The sequence below is a fragment of the Jaculus jaculus genome, chromosome 8 (genome assembly GCF_020740685.1).
Source record: "Jaculus jaculus isolate mJacJac1 chromosome 8, mJacJac1.mat.Y.cur, whole genome shotgun sequence".
Classification (NCBI taxonomy): domain Eukaryota; kingdom Metazoa; phylum Chordata; class Mammalia; order Rodentia; family Dipodidae; genus Jaculus; species Jaculus jaculus.
Genome location: NC_059109.1, coordinates 61,930,007 through 61,956,442, shown reverse-complemented (window position 1 = coordinate 61,956,442; position 26,436 = coordinate 61,930,007). Strand labels below are relative to the sequence as shown.

The 26,436-nt window shown below is 42.2% G+C and overlaps 1 pseudogene; it reads left to right on the top strand.

Annotated features, from left to right (window-relative positions):
- The first annotated feature begins 956 nt into the window (after positions 1-956).
- On the top strand, positions 957-26,121 carry LOC123462860 (annotated as a pseudogene).
- The last annotated feature ends 315 nt before the right edge of the window (positions 26,122-26,436 follow it).

Sequence of the window (26,436 nt, the reverse complement as noted above, 5' to 3'; positions counted from 1 at the left end):
CCTCTAAAGAGAAAGAAAATGGGATGGACAGATGGCTAAGTGCTTAAGGCGCTTACCTGCAAAGCCTAACGACCAGGGTTCGATTCCCCAGTACCGACATAAAGTCAGATGCACAAAGAAGCGCAAGCATCTGGAGTTCGTTTGCAGTGCGCCCATTCTCTCTCTCTCTGCTTGGATTAAATAAATAAATTATATATATAGATAGATAGATAGATAGATAGATATAGATATATATAGATAGATAGTTATAGATATAGATGATATAGACATAGTTATTTTATAAAATACATAAAGATACATAAATAAATAAATAGGAAGACGACCTCAGAAGAGATGTTTCAGGAATCGCAGAACACGGTGACACTTTGGCCAAAATGACATGCAAGAATCTTTTGTGGGGAGTTTTGTCCTGCTAATTTTAGAGTTTATAAAACAGCAAAACATCTGTGTTTAAGATACTGTCCGAAGACCAGCCTCCTTGGGACAGGGACTGAACACTCAGTTACATTGCGGGCATGCCCAGCTTAACCAGACTTCAGGTCTACCACCTTGCAAGAGCACAGGCTCTCTGTTCCGAAAGATCCACTTTCCTTCTAACATTTGACAGGTAGGACCTTGCACATGCGCGGTAAGCGCCTAAGCCGCTAGACTTCTGGAATCTGATGCCGCCCTGCAGGCAGCGAGGCGATCCATTGTCGGACAGTGTTGCTTGGCAACCTTCGCTTCTCTCAACTGCTCTGGCCACCGCCAGAAGCTCATCACCCTAGCTCCGCTTTGGGAGGCTGTGGGTGGCGGCTGGATCTGATCGAAGCAATTAGCATCGATTTATTCGAATTTGGATGTAGGAAATAGTCCCGAGAAGCCAATAGACTTCAGTATGAAAAAAATATATATCATGATTAGCTACCCTTGAAAGAACCCAGAAAGGTTTCTTGGAGAGAACTGATTTCGAAGACATGTTAAGTCGTACACCCTGTACAGGGAAATCCCACCAATACACATCAAACGGAAAACGACATCAAGCAGCTAAAGTGGGAAGTATGAAAGAGGTGCAGAAAGCCATTGACAAGGGACACAGTGCAAACGATCCATACTGGGAGCAAAGGTAATGGAGCTTAAGAGACGAACCCTATTTCTTCTTCTGAGAACTCTCTATTTAGTTCCATAGCCCATTTTTTAATTGGGTTGTTTGATTTATTTAGTTTTTTTGAGTTCTTTCTATATCCTGCATATTAATCCTGTCAGATGTATAGCTAGCCAAGATTTTCTGCCATTCTGTAGGTTGTCTCTTTGCTCTATTCAAAGTGCCCTTTGCTGTACAAAACCTTTGTAATTTTATGAGGTTCCAGTGGTTGATTAGTGGTTTTATTTCCTCAGCAACTGAGGTTATATTCAGAAAGTCATTGCCTATGCCCATATGTTGAAGGATTTCCCTTACTTTTTCCTCTAGTAGTTTCAGAGTTTCAGCTCTGATATTAAGCTCTTTGACCCATTTGTACTTAATTCTTGTGCATGGAGAGCAGAGGATCTATTTTCATCCTTCTACAGATACAATCCAGTTTTCCCAGCACCATTTGTTGAAGAGGCTGTCTTTTCTCCAATGAGTATTTTTGCATTTTCTTGAAGATCATGTTGCAGCTGCCTGGACTTACATCTGGGTCCTCTATTCTGATCTACATGTCTGTTTTTGTGCCAGTACCATGCTGTTTTTGTTAATATGGCTCTGTAATAATCTAGGTTAAAATCAGGTATGGTGATAGCATAATAGAGTGCTAAGGGTCCAGGAAAGTCCTTGCACCGCAAACCCTAGGTTCATTTCTAATTTTTCATGAAAGAATTGAATAAAAAAGAAGACTGAAGCCAGTCGTGGTGGTGTATGCCTTTAATCCCAGCACTCTGGAGGCAAAGGTAGGAGGATCGCTGTGAATTCGAGGCCACCTTGAGACTACATAGTGAATTCTAGGTCAGCCTGGGCTGGAGTGAAACCCTACTTTGAAAAACCAAAAAAAAAAAAACCAAAAAAAAAAAAAAAAAACAAAACAGACTAGAGATCTCATGTGGAGGGCCTGGAAAAAACCATGGAAAGAAAAGAAAAGAAAGTTCAAGGAGCCCCTGCCATCTGGGGAGCTGGAGGGGATAAAGAAGGCATGGGAAGAGTAAGGGCTAGGAGGCCTTCCCAGCTGGGCCTGGGCTAGGGTCTAGGCCAAGCCTCTCCTGGCAGCCCCAGCAGAGGGAAAAACTCACCCACAGTTGGAAGTTCCAAAGTGATCAGAGAGACTGCCTTCCCCTTGCAAAGGCATTTATGACCTTATGGGGTGGGCTGTCTTCTGGCTCAGGTGAACCACACGGCCAGCTATTTGGTTATGGCTAGCGCCTGTCTCAGGAAGAGGTTAGCTCTGGCATCAAGTTCCCATGACTGAACTTGACCAACTACAGTGTTTAAATACTTTGAAAGACCTCCCTCCCAGGAGGGATCCTGTCTGTTTTCAGGGAAAAAAAAAAAAAATGTCTGGGGCACTAGACAAGAGAGATAAAAAGTCAGATCACCTTTGATTTCTATCAAGTGCAAATTTTCCTGCCCTTTTTACCTTCAGGGGTCCAGACACCCTAACTCTACCTCCAACCACTGCCCCGTTCCCCGCCACCCCTGCTCAATACCACCAACCTTTATTTGTTCAAGGTTGTTTTGTATATTACAGTTTTTTATGCTTCCAAATGAATTTTAGGATTTTTCCTTCTATTTCTGTGATGAATGCTATTGCAGTCAGGCTTTCATTGCTGGTAGAAATCACCCAACTAAGAGCAGCTTGTGGAGGAAAAAAAGAGGTTTATTTTGGCTTTCAGGCTCTAGGGGAAACTCCACAATGGCAAGGGAAAATGGTGGCATGAGCACCCTTGGCCAACATAAGGTGGACAATAGCAACAGGAGAGTGTGCCAAACACTGGCATGGGGAAACTGGCTATCACACCCATAAGCCCGCCCCCAACAATACACCACCTCCAATAGGCTTTAATTTCCAATTGCCATCAGCTGGGGAACCTAGCATTCAGAACATCTAAGTTCATGAGGGACACCTGAATCAAACCACCACAAATGCCACTGGGATTTTGATGGGAATTGTATTAAATGTGTCAATTGCTTTTAGTAAGATTGACATTTTCACAATATTGATTCTTCCAATCCAAGAACATAGGATGTCTTTTAACTTCCCAGTGTCTTCTGAAATTTCTGCCCTGTGTGTTTAAAGTTTTCATTGTAGAGATCCATCACTTCCTTGGTTGGGCTTATTTCAAGGTACTTTATTTTTTTTGAGGCAATTATAAATGGGAATGATTCCCTGATTTCATCCTCAGCATGTTTGTTATAAGTATATAGGAAAGATACTGATTTCATGTTTATTTTGTATACTGCTATGTTGCCAAAAGTGCTTATTAGCTCTAACAATTTGCTGGCAGAGTCTTTAGGGTCCTTTATGTGTAGAATCATATCAATTGCAAATAATTATATTTTGGTCTCTTTAATTCCAATTTGTATTCCTTTTATGTCTATCTCTTGCCTCATTGCTATAGCTAAGACACCAGTACTATGTTAAATAAAAGTGGGAATAGTGGACACCCTTGTCTTGTTCCTGATTCAAGTTTTTCCCAGTTAGTATTATGTTCACTGTAGGTTTGTCATAAATAGCCTTTATTATATTGAGATGTGTTACTTCTATTTCCAGATCTGTAGGACTTTTATGAAGGGATATTGAATTTTCTCAAATGCCTTTTCTACATCTATTGAGATGATCAAGTTGTCCTTCAGTCCATTTATATACATTTACTGACTTGCATATATTGAACCATACCTGCATCTCTGGTATAAAGCCTGCTTGTTTGGGGTGAATAATCTTTTTGATATATTCTTTTACTCTGCCAATTCTTGTTGAGAATTTTTGCATCTATGTTCAGGAGGAAGAATGTGCTGTAATTTTCTTTCTTTCTTTCTTTCTTTCTTCCTTTCTTTCTTTTTTGTTTGATTTTTGTTCTGTCTTTGTCTGGTTTTGGTATCGGGGTGATGCTGGTTTCATAGAAGGGGTTTGGTACAATTCCTTCCTTTCCTATCTTAATGAAAAGTTTGAGAAGCAGTGGTGTTAGTTCTTCCATGAAGGTCTGGTAAAATTCACCAGTGAATCTAGCTGAGCCTGGAATTTTTTTAGTTGGGAGATTTTTTTTTTTTATAACTATTTGGATCTCCATACTTGTTATAGGATTATTTAAGTGGCTTATCTCATCTTCATTTAATTTTGGTAGATCATAAAAATCAAGGAAATCATCAATTTCTTTCAGAATTTCAAGCTTAGAGGAGTATATATTCTTAAAATATGTCCTTAAGATTTTCTGAATTTCTTTGGTATTTGTTGTAATGGCATCTTTTTCATCTCTAATTTTATGAATTTCTGTCTCTTCTCCTTTTCTTTTGGTCAGATTTGCTAAGGGTTTATCAATCTTGTTTATCCTTTCAAAGACAAACTCTTTGTTTCATTGATTCTTTGTGTTGTGATTTGGTTTCTATTTCATTAATTTCTGCCATATTATTTATTTCCATCTACTGATTTTTGGTTTGCCTTGTTCTTTTTCCAAGGTCTTAAGGGTGAAGCATTAAGTTGATTGCTTGTGAACTTTCTGATTTCTTTTTTTATTTTTCTTTTTATTGATAATTTCCATAATTATAGAAAATAAACCATGGTAATTCTCTCACCCCCACACTTTCCCCTTTGGAACTCCACTCTCTATTATACACTTTCCCCCTCTCAATCAGTCTCTCTTTTATTTTGATGTCATCATCTTTTCCTATTATTATGATGGTCTTGTGTAGGTACTGTCAGGTACTGTGAGACTGTGGACATCCAGGCCAGTTTGTGTCTAAGAGTGCAATATGAGGAGTCCTACCCTTCTTTTGGCCCTTACATTCTTTCTGCCACCTTTTCTGCAATGGACCTTGAGCCTTGGAAGGTGTAATAGAGATGATTAAGTGCTGAGCACTCCTCTGTCACTTCTTTTAAAAAAAATGTTATTTATTTATTTGAGAAAGAAAGAGGCAGGGATGGGGGGCAGAGAATGGCTGTGCCAGGGCCTGCAGCCACTGCAAGCAAACTCTAGATGCACATGCCACCCTGTTCCTCTGTCTTACATTGGTCCTGGGGAATTGAATTGTGGTTCTTTGGCTTTGCAGTCAAGTGCTTTAACTGCTAAGCCATTTCTCCAGCCTGTCTCTGTCATTTCTTCTCAGCACTATGGGGCTTTCTGAATCATCACAATGTCACCATAATATGAGAAGAGAAGCTTCTCTAGCCAAAAGTGAGAGTAACATTAATATATATTTATGAACATTAAGAGATGTACTTACCAGGCAGTTTGGTGAGCATAAAATATGCATTTAACCAGACACCAGCAGACATTACACCCCTAGGCTCATGACTTCCCCTTTCATACATTTTCAGTCTCAGGCATGTATTCTTTCCTGTGGAGTGGACCTCCACTCCAATTATAGAGTAGTTGATTTCCCTGATAACATACATACAGTTATTGCACCCACTGGCTCATTTGGCCTGGCTAGCCAAATTTAAGGCTTGCAGTGTCCACTGTTGTTTATCTCCACTGGTGGTTTCCCTGTCTCCCATGAAACTGCATGCACCATAGCTTTTTTTGTAGCTTTCTGTCAGCTGGTCTACTCAGAGGAGGTTTTCACCTCAGCTCTAGCAGGATTTATCAGTTATTTTGCAGCCAAATATGTGGAGTCTTCAGCAATAGGGTCTTACCACCAATTCCTGGTGGGAAACTGAGAGCTTCGGCAATGGCTTTGAATGTTTTGGGTGGCATCAGGGACCTCCCTGCCCAACAACTCACTGGAAGATATCCCATCATTGGCACTGAAAATTTTCTAGTAACCATCTGTGGCTTCTGGATGTGCCATTGTCAAACAACAACAACAAAAACAGGTTTCCAAAACCAGGTGTGGTGGTGTACCATGTGGTGGTGTACCATGTGGTGGTGTACATGTTGGCTCATTTGGCCTGACTGGCCAAATTTAAGGCTTGCAGTGTCCACTGTTGTTTATCTCCACTGGTGATTTCTCTCTTTCTCCCATGAGACTGCATGCAGCATAGCTTTTCCCAGCTTTCTGTCAGCTGGTCTATACAGATGGGGTTTTCAGCTAAGCCTCAGCAGGATTTCTCAGTGATAATGCAACCCAAATATGTGGAATCTTCAGCAATAGTGTTTTACCATCTATTCTGTGTGAGAAATCAAGAGCCTTGGCAATGGCCTTGAATGTTTTAGGGGTACTAGAGACCTCCCTGTCCAACAACTCACTGAAAAGTTTTCCATCCCTGGCACTAAAAATTTTCTATAACAATCTATGGCTTCTGGGTATGCCATTGTCCAAAAAAACTAGGTTTCCATATGATGTAATCATATCCTCTTAGATTTTGATTAGCCCTCCTCCAACTTTCCTTTACTCAATCTCTTCCCTGACCTCACTTAGGCCTTTCCACCCCCAATAATCTGTTTCTCTACTTACATATATACCATCCTCTTAAGTCCTTGCCCTTCCTTCTCTTTCTGTCCCATTTCTATCCTCTTTCTAGCTTAGTGGCCTCTGCTACTTAGTTTTATTCCAAATCACATACAAATTCAAACATTTGTAGCTAAGATCTGAACATGAGAGAGAATATGTGACATTTGGCTGTCTGGGCTTGGCTTACCTTACTAAATATACTCCTTTCCAGATCCATCCATTTCCCTATAAATTTCATAATATCATTTTATGTTACCACTGAATAGAACTCCGTGTATAAATGTAGCATGTTTTCATTATCCACTCATCAGTTGAGGGTCATCTAAGCTGGTTTCATTTCCTAGCTATTGTGAATCGAGCAGCAATAAATATAGTTGAGTAAATGTGTCTAAGGTAGTGAAATGAGTCCTTAGGATATATGCTTAGGAGTGAAATAGCAGGGTCTCAGAAACCTCCACACTGATATTCACACTGATGGCACCAGATTGCATTCTCTTCAGCAGTATAGAAGGGTTCCTCTTTTTCTGCATCCTTATTGTCATTTGTTTTCTTGATGGTAGACATTCTGACAAGAGGAATCTCAAAGGAGTTCTAAAATTTGCTTTTCTCTCATGGCTAAGGATGTAGAACATTTTTTTTAACATGTTTATATGCCATCTGTTTTTCTTCTTTTGAGAACTCTCTACTTAGTTCCATAGCCCATTTTTTTAATTGGGTTGTTTGATTTCTTATTTAGTTTTTTGAGTTCTTTCTATATCCTGCATATTAATCCTGTCAGATGTATAGCTAGCCAAGATTTTCTGCCATTCTGTAGGTTGTCTCTTTGCTCTATTCAAAGTGCCCTTTGCTGTACAAAACCTTTGTGGTTTCATGAGGCCCCAAGGTTGATTAGTGGTTTTATTTCCTGAGCAACTGAGGTTATATTCAGAAAGTCATTGCCTATTCCAATATATTGAAGGGTTTCCCCTGCTTTTTCCTCTATTAGTTTCAAAGTTTCAGCTCTGATATTAAGCTCTTTGACCCATTTGTACTTAATTCTTGTGCATGGAGAGCAGATAAGGATCGATTTTCATCCTTCTACAGATAAAATCCAGTTTTCTCAGCACCATTTGTTGAAGAGGCTGTCTTTTCTCTGATAAGTATTTTTGGCTTTTTGTCGAAGACCAGGTGGCTATAGCTGCCTGGACTTACATCTGGGTCCTCTATTCTGTTCCACTGATGTATATGTCTGTTTTTGTGCCAGTACCATGATGTTTTTATTACTATGACTTTGTATTCTAGGTTAAATTCAGGTAGGTCATACCACCAGCCTTTTTTTTGTTGTTGTTCATTTTTGTTTATTTATTTGAGAAGCAACAGACAGAGAAACAGGCAGAGAGAGAGAGGGAGAGAGAGAGAGAGAATGGGCATGCCAAGGCCTCCAGCCACTGCAAACGAACTCCAGATGCATGCACCCCCTTGTGCATCTGGCTAACATGGGTCCTGGAGAATCAAGCCTCAAACCGGGGTCCTTAGGCTTCACAGGCAAGCGCTTAACCACTAAGCCATCTCTCCAACCCCACCAGCCTTATTTTTGTTGCTCAAAATTGTTTTGGGTATTTGAGGGCTTTTGTGCTTCCAAATGAATGTTAGGATTGTTTTTCTATTTATGTGAAGAATTCCATTGGAATTTTTGATGGGGATTGCATTAAAAGTATAGATTGCTTTTGGTAAGATTGACATTTTCACAATATTAATTCTTCCAATCCAAGAACATGGGATGTCAAAGTTTTCATTGTAGAGATCCTTGGTTGGGTTTCTTTCAAGGTACTTTATTTATTTATTGGAGGCTATTGTGAATGGGAATGATTCCCTGATTTCATCCTCAGCATGTTTATTAGTATATAGGAAGGCTACTGATTTTTGTGTGTTTATTTTGTACCCTGCTGCATTGCTGAAATGTTTCTCAGCTCTAACAGTTTTATGGCAAAGTCTTTAAGGTCCTTTATGTATATAGTCATAATCTATGTAAATAATTTTGTTAGGGCATATAAATCAAGTAAATCATCCATTTCTTTCAGATTTTCAAACTTAATGGAGTATATGTTCTTATAGTATATCCTTGTGATTTTCTGAATCTCTCTGGTATCTGTTGTAATGATGCCTTTTCATCGCTAATTTTACTAATTTGTGTCTCTTCTCTCTTTCTTTTGGTCAGATTTGCTAAGGGGTTATCAATCTTGTTTATCTTTTCAAAGAACCAACTCTTTGTTTCATTGATTCTTTGTATTTTTTTTGTTTGTATCTCATTAATTTCTGTCCTAATCTTTATTATTTCTTCTCATCTAGTGATTTTTGGTTTACCTTGTTCTTCTTTTTCCAAGGCCTTAAGGTGGGACATTAAATTATTTACTTGTAAGCTTTCTAATTTCTTAATATTGACACTTAAAGTTATAAATTTCCCTCTCAGGGACTCCCTTCATTAGTTCCCAAAGGTTTTGTTACATTGTGTCCTCATTATCACTTGATTCTATGAATTTTTTGATTTCTTTCTTGATTTCTTCATTGACCCACTCATCATTTAGTATGTACTGTTTAGATTCCAAGATTTGGTGTATGCTCTATAGCTTTTCTTGCTGTTAATTTGTAGTTTAAACTCATTGTGATCAGATATAGTACAAGGAATTATTTCCATTTTCTTATATTTTTTAAGATTTGCTTTGTGACCTAATATATTGTCTATTTTAAAGAACGTTCCATGTGCTGCTGAAAAGAATATATATTCTGCAGCATCTGGGTGAAATGTTCCAGAGATATGTTATGTCCACTTTTTTATGACCTTGTTTTATTCAGATGCATATCTTTATTTTTTGCTGGGATGAACTGTTAGTTGATGAGAATGGGGTTTTTATGTCACCCACTACAAGTGTGTTTGGTCTTATCTGTGACCTTAATTCTAAAGGTGTTTGATGAAATTGGGAGACCCATGTTAGGTGCATATGTGTTTAGGATTGTAATGTCCTCCTGTTGGAGTGTTAGCTTTAATCAATATAAAGTGACCTTCTTTATCTTTCCTAAGTAATGTTGGTGTGAAGTCTAGCCTGTCAAATATTAGGATAGCTACACCTGCTTGTTCTCTAGGCCCATTTGCTTGAAATACCAGTTTCCAACCTTTACCCCCTAAGATAGGGTCCATCCTTTGTGGAAAGGTGAGTTTATTGGAGGCAACAAACTGAAGGATCCTGCTTTTAAGTCCAGTTTGCAAACCAGTGTGTTATCGTTGGAGCATTGAGGCCATTGATACTGATGTGTGATTATTCTTGTCATTTTTTTGCTTTGTAGTTCTTCCTGTTTTACCTTTTATTGCTTGTTTTAATTACTATTTGAGTATGGTTTATATTTTCCAGGTTCCTTATGTGTGTGCTTTTCTTCTCTTCAGCATGAAAGATCCTTTCATGTATTTTCTGTAGAGCTGAATTAGTCTTCATATATTCCTTTAGCTTGCTTTTGTTGTGTAATATCCTTATTTCTCTATCTATTTGAATGGATAGCTTTGCAGGATAAAGTAATGTTGGTTGACAGTTGTTATCTTAAGAACTTAGAATACAGCATTCCAAGTCCTTTCTGGCTTTCAAAGTTTGTGTTCAGTAATCTGCTGTTAATCATGATGGAGTTACCTTTGTATTGTTGTGCCAAGACCCCTGACCAGGAGCCAAGACCCCCAGTCACCCAGGAGTCACCCAGAAAACCGCCACAGAAGCCAAGACACTTGAATGTAAAAGCAACAGGTTTCTTTATTGCAAGCCTAGGCCTGGGCTCTGTCCACACAGTCCTGCACAGTGGTAGTGAGGGAGAGAGCCCAGACCCTCAGAGGAAAGGGGTTTATAAAGGAAAGGTTACATCATATTGCGACTTCTAAAATGATTGGTTCTAAGAGGGCGCGCGCGGGAATTTCAGACAGGGTGCGCGTGGGAACTCCAGCCTACTTATTTTAGGTAGTAACTTGTTTGCAGAACCTATTGCAAGAGCTGTTTGCAGAACTTATCTTTTGCAAGAGGCTGGAGCTTCCATGGCTAGGTATCTCTGGAATGTCCTTGAAGTGGAGGCTTCCCAGGAAGCAAGGTGGGGGTGGCTATATCTAAGCAAGCACAAACACAAAAGCAAAAATAGCACATTAGTCAGCTAGTTCCTCACCTGAGTCAAAATGGCTGTCTGACTTTAAATGGCAGCACCACTGTCCAGCCACTAAGCGAGGTCACAGAAGCCAGATGCAGCACATTACTTCTCCTTGGTCTCTCAGTATGTGATTTGATTGTTCTCTATAACTGCTTTCAATATATTTTCTTTGGTTTGTGTGTTTTGTAGTTTTATTATAATATGATGGTGAGATATTCTTTCATGGTTTTCTTGGCATTCTAAAGGCTTGTGGTATCTGTATTGGCATCACTTTCCTTACTTGGGAGAAGCTTATTTGTATGATTTTGTTGAAAATACCTGTTATGCCTTTGGAATGAAATTCTTCTTCTATTATGCCCTGAATTCTTATGTTTGATCTCTTCATAGTGTCCTGAATGTTTTGAAATTCCCATCTATGCCTTCCTATTAGTTTCTCTTTGTTGGACTGTATTATATCTGCCTCCTGGTCTTATAGTTTAGATATTCTGTCCTCTCTTTGATCCATTCTACTGGTGAGACTTTCTACAGAGTTTTCTATTTGACTTACAAGATAGAAGTAAGGAAATAGAAATAATGAAAAACAATGTAGAGATTTTTACATCTTGAGTTAATTTTATGCTTTGGTTTTCTAATTACCTGAAGAGTTCTTAGCCATATAAATGTGACTTTCATTGTAGCAGTTTAAGGTGCCAGGTGTAGCTCTTATATTCCAAGAAAAATAGCAGAAGTGACCCTAGGTATTGGGTATTCAGGCTATTCAAGTATTGTAGTAGACTGGGTGAAGCAAATTACTGGCAAATTCTAAAATTCAACTGAGCAAGATAGACATTCAATCAAAACCAGCAGAGAGTATTTATACAAGTGTGGGACTTAAACTAAACAGATAATCTAGTAAAGTCAAAGTCTCCAAGGGTGTGGGTTGCTTCACACCCTTAATCCTGTCAACTAGGAGGCTGAGATCTCTAGTTTTAAATAGGTTCCAAGTCAGCCTGGGGCCAGTCAGTTCCTGCACCCAATAGTGATTTAAGAAAAAGACAAAGGCCCCATAAATCAAGAGACATCAAAGGCAACAATAGTCAACACCAAAATACAGCTTATTTGAGAAGGGTAAAGCCAACCAAGTTTATATCATTCAAATGTAATACATAAGCTTTACTGACATGGAAAGAGAGATTAGCACTTCCAGTGCAGATCTGTGTATCTGGCTCTGTATACGTAGGCCCTGTGACCTTTTGGGATGGTTTACAATCTCACCAATGCTGAGTGCCCACTTTGATCTCTCAGTGCTAGGCAGTGAGGGCTGAATGAGTTCTCTGGATGTTCATGGCCCTGACAGTTGGGGGATGGGAGGCTTTGCAGGGTGTCTGGAATTGTATTGGAGCTGCTCAGATGGTCCCATTTGTATCTTCTTCAGCAGCTGCTCAGCTGGAACCTGCAGCTTTCTTGCCTTTGTGAAGAGGCTGATGTGAATGGAACGCCTCTTGACCTTGTTTCTGTTCCTGCAGTTTGGCATCAGTGGGTGGAGGCCAGCAGGCTTGCAAATTGGGGCCACAGGTGCCTTGGAGGGATTCTGGGCCAGTTTCCTCCTTTTTGGAAGACCTTGGTCTCTCCTGCTTCTCTGACATGATTGATAATAACTGACACACCTTCACTTTTTGGTAGAAGAGCCTGTTTTGCTAAGTTTTTGTTTATTTCCCTCCCTAGGCTGCTAGTATGCTGCCATCTTACCTAGAAGTCCTGACTTGATTTTTCTAACTGCTTTCAATATATGTTCTTGGTTTGCATGTTTGCTAGTTTAATTATAATATAACAGTGAGAAATTCTTTCCTGATTTTGTCTGTTTGGTGTTCTAAAGGCTTCTTGTATCTGCATTGGCATCACTTTCCCTATTTGGGGGAAGTTTCCTTCTATGATTTTGATAAAAATACCCTTTATGCCTTTGGAATGAAATTATTCACCTTCTACTATACCCTGAATTCTTATGTTTGATCTCTTCATAATATCCTGAATATCTTGAAATTTCCATTCATGCCTGCCTATTAGTTGGTCTTTCTGTTTGTTGGACTGTATTAGATCTGCCATCTGGTCTTCTAGTTTAGATATTCTGTCCTCTCCTTCATCCATTCTACTGGTGTAACTTTCTACAGAGTTTTCCTATTTAAATTACTCTGTTTTTAATTTCTAGTATTGCTGATTGGTATGTTTTCATTATTTCTTTTCTTTCTTTCTTTCTTTTTTTTTTTTTTTTTTTGCGGTAAGGTCTCACTCTAGCTCAGGCTGACCTGGGATTCACTATGGAGTCTCAGGGTGGCCTCAAACTCTCAGCAATCCTCCTACCTCTGCCTCCCAAGTGCTGGGATTAAAGGCATGTGCCACCATGCCCAGCTTGCTTTCATTATTTCTATTTCCTTATTCATGTCTTGTATTGACCTCCTTATTTCATTACATTGGTTTCCTGTGTTCTCCTTCAGGAGTTGGTTTTCTTCTTTGATTCCTCTGACTTCTCTCTTTCTTTTCTTTCTTTCTTTCTTTCTTTCTTTCTTTTTTTTTTTTTGAGGTAGGGTCTCACTCTAGCTCAGGCTGACCTGGAATTCACTATGGAGTCTCAGGGTGGCCTCGAACTCATGGCAATCCTCCTACCTCTGCCTCCCGAGTGCTGGGATTAAAGGCATGCACTACCATGCCTGGCTCTTTTCTTTTCTTTCTTTCTTTCTTTCTTTCTTTCTTTCTTTCTTTCTTTCTTTCTTTCTTTCTTTGTGTGTGTGTGTGTGTGTGTGTGTGTGTGTGTTTTAAGGTAGGGACTCACTCTATCTCAGGCTGACCTGGAATTCACTATGTACTCTCAGGGTGGCCTTGAACTCACACTGATCTTTGTAATTCTGCTTCCCAAGTGCTGGGGTTAAAGGTGTGCACCACCATGCCCTACTCCTTTTTTTTTTTTCTTTGAGTATAGATTTAATCATTCTTTTGAAATCTTTGGTAGACATTTCATCTAAAACAGTCTCACTGGGGGGTCATTTCTGATAGATTTATAGTTTTAGGTGGGATTATATTGTTTTTTTAGTGTGTGTGTTTCTTGTATTATAATGTGGAGACTTTTGTATCCTAAATTGATTTGATTCTTGGGTTTTCTAATTATCTGCTATGTTCTTAGCTGTGTAAATCTGACTTTATATATCTTTAGGGTATGAGTTTAAGGTGCCAAATGCAGCTCTTATCAAGAAAATAGCAGAAGTAACCCTAGGTGTTGAGTTTGCCTTCTATTCATGTATTCTGGTATACTGGGTGGAGTAATTTACTGGCAAATTCTAAAATTCAACTGAGCAGTATACACATTCAATCCAAACCAGCACAGAGTATTTATTGCAAGAGTGGGGATTAAAACAAACAGATAATCTAACAAAGCCAAAATTCCTAAGGGTGTGTGTTTCCCCACAACCTTAATCCTGTCAACTGGGAAGTTGATATTTCTGGTCTGAAATGACTTCTAGATCAGCCTGGGACTGAGTCAGACCCTGCCCCCAATAATGACATAAAAGAAAAAGGCCCTAAAAATCAGGAAACATCAAAGGCAACAATTGTCAACACCAAAGTACAGTTTATTTGGGAATGAATAATCTAACCAAGAATATGTAACACATAAACTGCCCTGGCATGAAAAGAGAGATTAGTACTTCCAGTGCAGACCTATGTAACTGCTTTTTATTGTCAATTGGTCCTGTACCTTTTGGGGTGGCTTCCGATCTCACCAATGCTCAGTACCCACCTCAATCACTCTCAGTTGCACTGTAGATCTCATGTTCTGATTGGCTGAGCTGGATGTCATGTGGTCAGGGGTGAATGAGATGTCAGTTGGGGGTTGGGAGGCTGTGCAAGATGCCTGGAGTTGTACCAGAGCTGCCCAGTTGGTCCCATTTGTGTTCTCCTTCGGCAGCTGCTCAGCTGGTTACCGCTGTCTTCTCCTTCAGTTTTCTTGACTTTGTGAGAGGCTGATGTGAGTGGAAAATCCCCTCACCTGGCTTCTGCTCCTGCAACTCTGTGCTAGCCGGGTGTGTGTGCACATGAACTGGGGTCATTGGTTCCTTGGCAGGATTCAGACTGGTGTCTTCCTTTCTGGAAGATCTTAGTCACTGCTGCTTCTCTGCTGTGGTTGATAGTAACTTATACACCTTCACTTTTTGGGAGAAGAGTGTATTTTCTTGTTTTCCTACTTATTTCCTTCCCTAGGCTGCATTGGCATGGCTGCTATGCCACTATCTTACCTGGAAGTCCCCATATTCTTAGTTTGAGAGTTACAAACATGCCTAGAAGAACATATTGAGGGCACAGAGAAGGACAATGCCTTCCTCATTTGGTGGTGATTATTTGGAAAATCAGAGGACAAAGCACTTAAGTTACTGGCATATTTTCTGTTTCTAACATACAGTCACCTAGAACTTTCATACTGTGAGAGTGGACCTATTTAAATTATTTTTGGAGCTGGAAGGATGGCTCAGTGGTTAAGGTGCTTGCCTGTGAAGCCTAAGGACCCATGTTTGACTCTCCAGATCTCATGTTAGCCATATGCACAAGGCAAGTACAAGGTTGCACATACCCAGTAAGTGCCACAAGTGTCTGGAGTTCGAGTTCAGTGGCTGAGGCCCTAGTGCTCCAATTCTGTTTCTGTCTGTCTCTCTAAAATAAAATAAATAATTTATTTATTAAAAAAATGAAGTTGCCTTCAAGTTTCTTGTTCTCCAGGGAAATAAATTTCAGTGACTGTCTGAACCCATAATTATGTGAGAAAAATGACTAAATGATGAGAGACATTACTCATGGGAGTAAGAAATGACACTAAAGCTATGCCATGTGCTTCTCCAGTTTGTAACATGACCTAGGGGATATGTGAAAATCTCAAGGTCCAAGATGCTCTGTGGAGTTTCATTCAACAAACCCAATTATCCATGGCTATGCATATTTTAGATAGATAGATAGATTGATTGATTGACGGATAGATATTTTGTTTTATTTTTATTATTTTAATTTTTATTAACATTTTCCATGATTATAAAAAAAAATCCCATGGTAATTCTCTCCCTTCCCCCTGACACTTTTGTTTTATTTTTTCACTTAATTTTTTTTTTAATTTTTATTAACATTTTCCATGATTATAAAATATCTCCCATGGTAATTCCCTCCCTCCCCACCCCCACACTTTCCCATTTGAAATTCCATTCTCCATCATATTACCTCCCCATTACAATCATTGTAATTACATATATACAATATCAACCTATTAAGGATTGTTTTATTTTTAAATTTTTTGTTTATTTTTATTTATGTGAGAGAGACAGAAAGAGGCAGAGAGAGAGAGAGAGAGAGTGAAAGAGAGAAAGAGAGAGAGAGACAGAGAGAGAAAGAGAGGGAGAGAATGGGCGCACCAGAGCTTCCAGCCTCTGTAAATGAACTCCAGATGCATGTGCCCCCTTGTGCATTTGGCTAACATGGGTCCTGGGGAATTGAGCCTCAAACCAGGGTCCTTAGGCTTCATAGGCAAGTGCTTAACTGCTAAGCCATCTCTCCAGCCCCAAACAATCATTTTTAGTGTTAGCCTAACTTTCCTGTTTCTCTATTTTTCATATTATATAAATCAAAAAATGGATTCTTTTTTATTTTTATTAAGAACATACTTGTATGGGGCTGGAGAGATGGCTTAGCGGTTAAGCGCTTGCCTGTGAAGCCTAAGGACCCCGGTTCGAGGCTCGGTTCCCCAGGTCCCACGTTAGCCAGATGCACAAGGGGCCGCACGTGTCTGGAGTTCGTTTGCAGAGGCTGGAAGCCCTGGCGCGCCCATTCTCTCTCTCCCTCTATCTGTCTTTCTCTATGTCTGTCGCTCTCAAATAAATAAATAAAAATTTAAAAAAAAAAAAAAGAACATACTTGTATGGATGCATCATGTGTTGGTACCATCTTCTGCCTCCTCCATGCCCCCATTCCATAGTGCACTCCTCCATGGGCTTGCTGGTGTTCCCCATGAACTTGTGGGTTATGCTTGGTGGGAGCAATAGCCAGTTATTGAAGGGAGGCAATGCCTCTGGGCATAACATCCCAACCTGTGGTTATTACAACCTTTCTGTCCCCTCTTCTGCAAAATTCTCTGAGCTTTGATGGGTGTGTTTTAAGTCTACTTCAACAATGAGCTTTTAGGAGCCTCTGGATTTCTGCTTTTGTATGTGTTGAGTGTCCTCAGGGTCTGTCTCCTTTACCCTGGCACTGATTGTTAGGCTCACCATGGAAGCAACACTCTTGTTCATCTCAATTCCTCTGTGGTTTCTCCTGGGATGTTAGGGATGATTTATCTTTTCAGGTCTCACTACTTTCTGAAAGAGAAAAAACAGATTCTCCAATAGACAGTGAACGCAATGTAGGTTAAATTGGATGAACACTAATTTGGGGAGAGTTTGATGGCTGTAGCCCCTCTTTCAGCCAAAGACTAGTGGGAGCTTGACATGGAGAGCATACTCTTGTGTCCAGAGAATTCAGACCTGGTTCCCAGTTCCAGATATGGGTTTCTTTCCACTGAGCATATCTTTTAGCCAATCAGAAAACCAAGGGTGTGTGCCAGCACTGGTGTGTACTGTTTGTCGTGTTGGTTGCTTTTGAGTAGCTTTGACCCATTCTTGCTCATACCATTGTTGGCCACTTTCCCCCAATAGCTCATGTAGCACTTTCCAGCACTACATCGGCTAATTGCCTATCTCTTCTGGATTCCAGCCAGGGTTCTTTATGTTCTGCCTTGGCTGAATATGGTGTGTTCAGTTTTACCTCAGGTGGGTAATCAAGTGCTTTGACAGAGAAGCCTGTCTTATTTTGGGGTCTTCATAGATCTCTCTGATCAACAGCTTAATGTGGTTAGCATCTATTTCTGGTACTGCAAGTTACAGTTCAGAGCCAAAATCTTTTAAGGTTAAGCTTCCCAGCCCACTCTCTCCAGGGTCCTTCTTTCCATGCACTGTCCCTATAGTACTGTTGAGGGTTATATCTTTTTGTCTACCTTCAAGGAGAAAGGTGCCTATGGTACCACTTCATTTTGGGTTAAGTTTTTTGCTTATTTTGCCCACTCTCCCTTTCTCCTTCCCCCAAACCCTTCCATCCCTTATTGTCTCGGCCTCAAGTTGCCTATTTGGTATACCAGAAACTCAAGCTGATCCAATTAGGAACAGATGAGTGAGAACATGTGTTGTTTGTCTGTCTGTGATTGTATGTGTTCACTATGATCTGTTCTAAGCCCATCCATTTTCCCACAAATTTTATTTTATTTTATTTTTTCTTAATGCTGAGCAGAATTTCATTGTGAAAAAGTACAGCTTCATTATCCATTTGTCCAATGATGGACACCTGGGTTGATTCCAGTTCTTAGCTATTATGATTTGAGCAGTTATAAACATGGTTGAGTGTTTGGCTCTGAAAGGCCCAGGTGTGAGGCCTGGTGGAACTTCCTGAGCCTAGCTAAAGTTTGGCGACCTGTCTCTGGCCAGCTAGGACTCAGCAAGATGCCTAATGGCTTCTGGCCTGCCACCTCCCTGGCAATTGTAATTACCATTTCAATAGTTAAAGTTTACTATTGGCCCTTGCCTCTTCCCCCATCCTAAAATCCCTACCCTCATCTCCAACATGATATAGGCAACTGCTCATAGCAATAAAGCAAGTTTTTTTCTGTGAGTTTCTGCTTTGAAAAGACTCCCTACTCAGTGTGGTTTTTCTCCGGTGGACAGGAGAGGTTTCTGAGTCATTGTACACTCATCTTCCTTCTCAATCCCTATGGAGGAACCAGCAGGCCTGGTCCTTCCCTCGGCACTACCTGTCGGGGAAGGAGCCCAGCATCTGGCGCCTAACGTGTGGCTCTGGGAACCCGGCTGACTAGTGCCCCATGAGAGGCAGTCGTTGAGGAGGTAATCAGTATACATGTGTGGGTGAGTGTACCCCCATGAGTTATAAGGCAATTTTCATATTGAATGCCCTAAACTTTGCTTCTATAACCTGTACTTACTTGTCAACATCTCTTCGTTCCCTTTCTCTTCCCCTTCACCTTTCGTTTGCCAGCGGCTTTTGTATTTCTAAAGGCTTGTGCTTCTCTCTCTCTCTGCTTGGGCCTGTAAAGGCAGGCCAACTTTTTCTGCCATTATGGAACTTCCCCTGGATCTGTAAGCTTCATCCATAACTCTACCTGCTCTGGAAGTTTATCTCAGCAAACCTAAAGCTGTCTAATGAGCTGAGATAAACCTGACCATGTGGATGTCAACACTGCCCATCTTCTGGAATGGTTTATGTTTGTGGAGGCGGGATGGCCTATAACTTTCTGCCCACCAATTAGACGGGCCTTTGTGCCCCAGCCACCTAAATCCCAGATGTAGATATCATTCCTGGACATGAGTGAAAGGCCCAAGAATCCAGAAGCCAAGAAATACTATCACGCTCCAAAAGGAGCTTAAGCGGGCCCCTGCATACCTCAAATTCCAGGCCCTACTCTCTGCTAGGAAGTAAGTAAAGAATCCCTCTTCTCATTATATCAGATCCCACTCCCAATATAAAACTAGGTAAAAGGATGTGAGATAGCCCTCAAGGATGGGAAATGAGTAATGGAGTAAACCGCTTATTTGGTTTCTGCAAATAGCCCGCACCATAAGCCTTAGTAGCCTGCACTGTAAGCCTTAGCAGCCTGCCTTAAACCACACTGTGTCACCCCCACCAAAGGACCTGTGCAAATGCTGACCACTGAGGTCATAGGAAACTGATTGGTCCATGGGGCAGGAGCTTGAGCAATTTAAACTAATTGGCTTAGAAACTATGGAGTGGCATAAACTGACTGGCACGCACCATGCGGGCTCCTGATGTTAAGAAATGATTGGTTTAATGCACAGGCTTTGCTAGAAATCCTATAAAAACTGTCCTGTTCCTGCATTCGGGGCTCTGCAGTCCTCTACCCCTGCATGGTGTATGACTGTGGGCCCCAGAGCACTTGGAATAAAAAAATCCTCTTGCTGTTTGCATCAAGACTGTTTCTTGTGAGTGATTTGGGGTGTCGCCATATCTGGGCAGAGCATGGGGTCCCTGTTTTGGGGGTCCTACATTGGGGCCTTGTCTGTGATTTGAAGACCACCCCACGCACCCTAGAACCGACTTGGAGGTAAGGGGGACCCCCCTGGAGTGAATGTGTGCCGGCCGGTGTTTTTTGTTCTGAGTATCTGGTTTCTGGGACGCGTGCATTTGGTTTGGTTTGCAGCCGTCCTCTCGGGCCATAAGGACCAGAGGACCGTGATCAGATGTGCTAGGAGGATCACAGGCTGCCACCCTGGGGGACGCCCTGGGAGGTGAGGAGAGCCAGGGACACCTGGTGGTCTCCTATTGTTGGTTAGAGGACCGAGTTCTATTGTTAGAGTGGAAGCTTCCTCCTTCGCAGCTGTCCAATTCTTTCACCTGCTTGTGGAAGACATGGATGGGTCGCTGGTGTCTGGATCTGTTAGTCTCAGTTGTGTGTGTTGTTGTCCTTTGTGTCTTTGTCTATAGTTCTGTTATGGGACAGACAGTGACGACTCCCCTTAGCTTGACTCTTGACCATTGGACTGAAGTTAAATCTAGAGCCCATAATTTGTCAGTTGAGGTTAAAAGGAGACCCTGGCAGACGTTTTGTGCCTCTGAGTGGCCAACTTACAAGGTCAGATGGCCATCAGAAGGAACCTTTAATTCTGAGACTATTCTGGCTGTTAAAGATATTATTTTTCAGAATGGACCAGGCTCTCATCCTGACCAAGAGTCTTATATCCTCACATGGAAGGATTTGGTGGACAACCCCCCACTGTAGGTTAGGCCGTGGTTGAATAAACCATGGAACCCAAGATTCCGAGTCCTAGCCCTCGAAAATGAAAAAAAAAAACAAAAAAATAAAACCCTCTCCTGAGAAAGCCAGACCTCCCCCTCACATCTATCCCAAGATTGAGGCACCCCAGGCATAGCTGGAGACTCAGCCTGCCCCTCCTCCCCCTTACCTAGTCCTGGGGGCTGAGGGAGGGTTCCCCACCCTTCCTGAACCTCTGCCCCCCGCCCTTCCCAAGCTTCCTTCCTCCGCCCCTCCCGAGCCCCCAGAAATGGGAGGGCTGGCCACAAGGACGCAGAGCCAGAGAGATGCTACCCCGGAGGGAGCAGACAGAATTGTAACATTGCTGCTATGCGAGTCAGGTCCTCCCATGCCGGGGGGCCAACTACAACCCCTCCAATATTGGCCTTTTTCCTCTGCAGATTTTTATAACTGGAAAGCTAACCACCCCCCTTTTTCAGAGGAACCCCAACACCTCACGGGGCTGGTAGAATCTCTAATGTTTTCTCATCAGCCTACTTGGGATGATTGCCAACAGCTGTTGCAGACACTCTTCACAACCAAAGAGCGAAAGAATTCTAATAGAGGCCAGAAAGAATGTCCCTGGGGCCGACGGGCGGCCCATGCAGCTGCAGCATGAGATAGACATGGGGTTCTCTCTGACTTGCCAAGTTTCAGACTACAATATGGCTGAAGGTAGGGAGAGCTTAAAAATCTATTGCCAGTCTCTGGTGGTGGGTCTCTGAGGTGCCTCCAGAAGGCCCACCAATTTGGCCAAGGTGAGAGAGGTGATGCAGGGGCCAACGTAATCTCCCTCAATGTTTCTTGAGAGGCTTATGGAAGCATTTAGGAGGTTCACACCCTTTGACCCCACCTCTGAGATTCAAAAAGGCTCAGTAGCATTAGCTTTCATAGGACAGTCAGCACCTGATATCAGAAAAGAAACTTCAGAGATTGGAGGGATTACAGGAAGCTGAGCTGCATGATTTAGTAAAAGAGGCAGAAAAGGTATATCACAAAAGGGAGGCAGAAGAGGAAAAGGAGCAAAGGAAAGAAAGAGAGAGAGAAGAACTGCTACGTCCACGGCGACCTCGCCTGTGTAGCAAAGATGCCTCTACACTGGAAGAGAGCTGAGGACAGAGGGCCAGCACTCCTCAGGGGGATGCCCCCGGTGACCCCTTGGCAGTCAGTTACTGTAATGGTTCCTGCTGCCCATAAGAAGTCACGAAGACCCGATTGCTAGCACCAATGGGCTGTTTTCTGTGCTCTGTTTCTTTCCTGCTTCCTTCTAGTTGTTTGTCTAAGAACAGCTAATTCAACGCTTACTAGTAATCATGCACGCAATCAGAGTACAAGGAACAATCTGAGCATTGAATGTGTCCCTCCTATAATTAGGGCAATGGAGGGAATGTATAACTCTACTAAGAATAAAAAATTAACTTTAGGACAATTTTTTGATGGTGTAGAGCAAAAACAGCTTATGATGTTTGAGAATGATACTGAGCCTGAGAATATGAAAGTAGAAATGTTGATCAGTAATGTTCATAAGAAGCATGACAGTTCTGCAGAAAAGGAGTTGCAAAACTTAGGCATTCCCACCAGGAAACTTCTTGGGGGATATGTTCAGTACTTGATCAAGGGCAGATGGTGGACACCACCGAAGTGGACTCCTAGAGCTGGAAACTACTTAGATCCACTCCCCTATGAGGGAGGATATGATGAATTCGGTAATAGATGGGTGAATTATGAAGGAAAAAGGAGGCTATGGCATTCTCTTCCATTTATGGAATGCTTAGCAAGGAAGCGTAAGCCTTGGTGTTTATACAATAAACAAGAAAGAAGGGAATTTCTGGAAAGTATTACACCAGCCTTAAAATATTGGTGGTCTTTTGGATGGAAACACTTTTATAATGAATATGAGGATTATATAAATGATTTAATAAGTGGAAAAAAGATGGTTTGGGACAGTCCTTGGGGCATGACAGTCCTTGTGGCATGACAGTCCTGGGGTATAAGAAATAAGTAACCTGTTATTCACCTTACACCTTTTGCCCTAGTTTCTGTTCATATAATGTTGTGGTCAATGGTGCGAGACGTGCTTCTCAGAAAATGGGTACATTTCCTGCCTGATAAACACTGCATGTATGCTTAGAATAGAACAATACTTAAGATTGTTTAGATTAATAATTCTTGAGATCACTTGTTCAATCTGTATAAAACCTTGATGAAAACTTCAGTAAATCGCAGCAGCATATTCAACTTAGAGTGTGTCTGTCTGTCATTTCCTCACCGAATCCCGAGTTCTCCTTGAGCCTTCGCCCTTGCTCTCCCTCGGTCCTGATCTCCCCAAGAGTCAGTTCGTGGCAAAGAACGTGAGGAGAGACATGAGAAAGAGAGAGAGGAAAGAGAAGATAGGCGCAATAGACGACAAGAGAAAAATCTGACTAGGATCCTGGCCATAGTGGTGGAAAAGAAAGGAGAAAGAGAGAGGAATATTTGAAAATTTAGGACAGGCCCTAGGCAGATAGGGAAGCTGGGCAACAGGACCCGACTTGATAGAGATCAATGTGCCTGTTGCAAGGAGAAAGGGCACTGGGCAAGAGATTTCCCTAAGAAGAACAGCAAAGGACCTAGGGTCCCAATCCTTGAAGTAGATGAAGATTAGGGAGGATGGGATTCAGAGCCCCTCCCCGAGCCCTGGGTAACTCTAAAGGTGGAGGGGAAGCCTGTCGAATTCCTGGTTGACACTGGCACAGAACATTCAGTACTCTTACAACCACTGGGAGGACTAAAAAAAAATCCTGGATGTTGGGCGCTACTGGACAATGGCAATATTCATGGACTACCCGAAGAACCATTGACCTGGGAGTGGGCCGGGTAACCCACTCATTCTTAGTCATTCCCGAATGCCCAGCACCCCTCCTTGTTAGGGACCTATTAACCAAGATGGGTGTTCAAATTTCCTTCAAATCAGAAAAACCAGAAGTGTCTGCCAGAGGCCGACCCATCACCGTGTTGAATCTCCAACTAGATGATGAGTATCGATTATACTCTCCCCCAGTAGAGCCTAATCAAGACCTAAAGCCCTGGTTAGAACAATTTCCCCAAGTCTGGGCAGAAACCGTGGGCATGGGCTTGGCGAAACAAGTACCCCCACAGGTCATTCAACTAAAAGCCAGTGCTACGCCAGTATCAGTCAAACAATATCCCATGAGCTGAGAGGCCCAGGAAGGAATTCGGCCCCATATCCTAAGACTGATTCAGCAAGGTATTCTGGTTCCAGTTCAGTCACCCTGGAACACTCCCTTACTGCCAGTTAGAAAACCCGGGACCAATGATTACCACCCAGTACAGGACTTGAGAGAAGTCAATAAAAGAGTACAGGACATACATCCAACTGTCCCAAACCCTTACAACCTCCTTAGCGCCCTCCCACCTGAGCAGATTTGGTACACAGTGTTGGATCTAAAAGATGTTTTCTTCTGCCTAAGATTACATTTGGACAGCCAACCTCTTTTTGCTTTTGAATGGAAAGACCCAGACACAGGAAGGACTGGGCAGCTCACCTGGACTCATTTGTCATAGGGATTCAAGAACTCCCCAACCATCTTTGATGAAGCCCTACACAGGGATCTAGCCAATTTTAGAGTTCAACACCTCCAGGTAACACTCCTTCAATATGTTGATGACTTACTCCTGGCAGGAGCTACCCAGCAGGACTGCCTAAAAAAGCACAAAAGCATTACTACTGGAGCTGACTGACCTTGGTTACCGAGCCTTGGCTAAGAAGGCTCAAATATGCAAAAGAGAGGTAACATACTTGGGGTACTCCTTGCGGGATGGGCAAAGATGGCTGATGGAGGCATGAAAGAGGACTGTAGTACAAATACCGGTTCCAACTATGGCCAGACAAGTTAGAGAGTTCCTGGGGACAGCTGGGTTCTGCAGACTATGGATCCTGGGGTTTGTGACCCTAGCAGCCCCCCTCTATCCACTAACTAAAGAAAAAGGAAAATTCACTTGGACCTCCGAACCCCAGGGGGCTTTTTGTGCCATCAAGAAGGCACTATTAAGTGCATCTGCTCTAGCCCTCCCTGATGTGACTAAACCATTCACCCTTTATGTAGATGAGCATAAGGGGATAACCCGGGAAGTCCTAACCCAATACTTAGGACAATGGAGAAGACCCATTGCCTACCTATCAAAGAAACTTGACCCTGTGGCTAGTGGATGGCCTGTCTGTCTAAAAGCCATAGCGGCAGTGTCCACGTTGATCAAAGATGCAGGTAAGCTAACTCTAGGGCAGAGGATAACTGTCACTGCCCCCCCCCCATGCTCTGGAGAGCATTGTCCGGCAGCCCCCAGACCAATGGATGACCAATGCCTGTATGACTCAGTACCAGAACCTACTCCTCACCGACAGGATAACGTTTGCCTCACCTGCCATCCTCAACCCTGCCACTCTTCTGCCTGAAGAAACTAATTAGCCAGTGACTCATGACTGTCATCAACTGCTGGTTGAGGAAACTGGGATCCGAAAGGATCTTACAGATGTCCCACTGACCAGAGGAACATTAACCTGGTTCACAGATGGGAGCAGTTACATTGTAGAAGGTAAGAGGATGGCTAGGGCAGCGATAGTAGACGGAATGCAAACAGTCTGGGCCATCAGTCTGCCAGAAGGAACTTCGGCACAAAAGGCTGAGCTTGTGGCCCTCACACAGGCCTTACGACTAGCCGAAGGAAAGTCTGTGAATATCTACATGGACAGCAGGTACGCTTTTGCTACTGCACATGTACATGGGGCTATCTATAAGCAGAGAGGGCTGCTTACTTCAGCAGGGAAAGAAATTAAAAACAAAGAAGAAATTCTAAGTTTGCTAGAAGCCTTACATCTACCCAAAAGACTGGCCATTATGCATTGTCCTGGCCACCGAAAAGCCAAAGATCTTATCTCTAAAGGGAAACAGATGGCTGACCAAGTGGCCAAACAGGCAGCCCAGGGGGTCAGCCTTCTGCCCATAATAGAAAAGCCAAAGAACCAAAAAAGTGAGCAACGATATACCCCAGATGATTGGCGAGAAGTCAGAAAGTTAGGCCAGTTCTCTGAAACTCCGGAGGGGGCCTGCTTTACCTCAGAGGGAAAAGAGATTCTACCTCAAGCAAAGGGACTAGAATATGTTCAACAAATACACCGCCTAACCCACCTGGGGGCCAAACATCTACAAAAATTACTGCAGATGTCTCCTTACCATATTCTGAGGTTGCCAGAGATAGCTGGCTCAGTAGTCAAGCATTGTGTACCTTCCCAGATGGTCAATGCTAATCCCTCAAGAATGCCTCCAGGAAAGAGGCTGAGAGGAGACAGCCCAGGCGCTCACTGGGAAGTGGACTTCACTGAGGTAAAGCCAGCTAAGTATGGTAACAAGTATTTACTAGTTTTTGTAGACACTTTTTCAGGATGGGTACAGGCTTATCCTACCAAGAAAGAAACCTCAACCGTGGTGGCTAAGAAAATACCGGAGGAAATTTTCCCAAGATTTGGGATACCTAAGGTAATAGGATCAGACAATGGTCCAGCTTTTGTTGCCCAGGTAAGTCAAGGACTGGCCAAAATATTGGGGATTGATTGGAAATTACATTGTGCATACAGACCCCAAAGTTCAGGACAGGTAGAGAGGATGAATAGAACCATTAAAGAGACCCTCACCAAATTGACTGCAGAGACTGGTGCTAATGATTGGATAGCTCTCCTACCCCTTGTGCTCTTCAGGATCAGAAACACGCCCAGACAGTTTGGACTGACCCCCTATGAATTGCTATACGGGGGGCTTCCTCCACTGGTAGAAATAACCTCTATACATAGTAC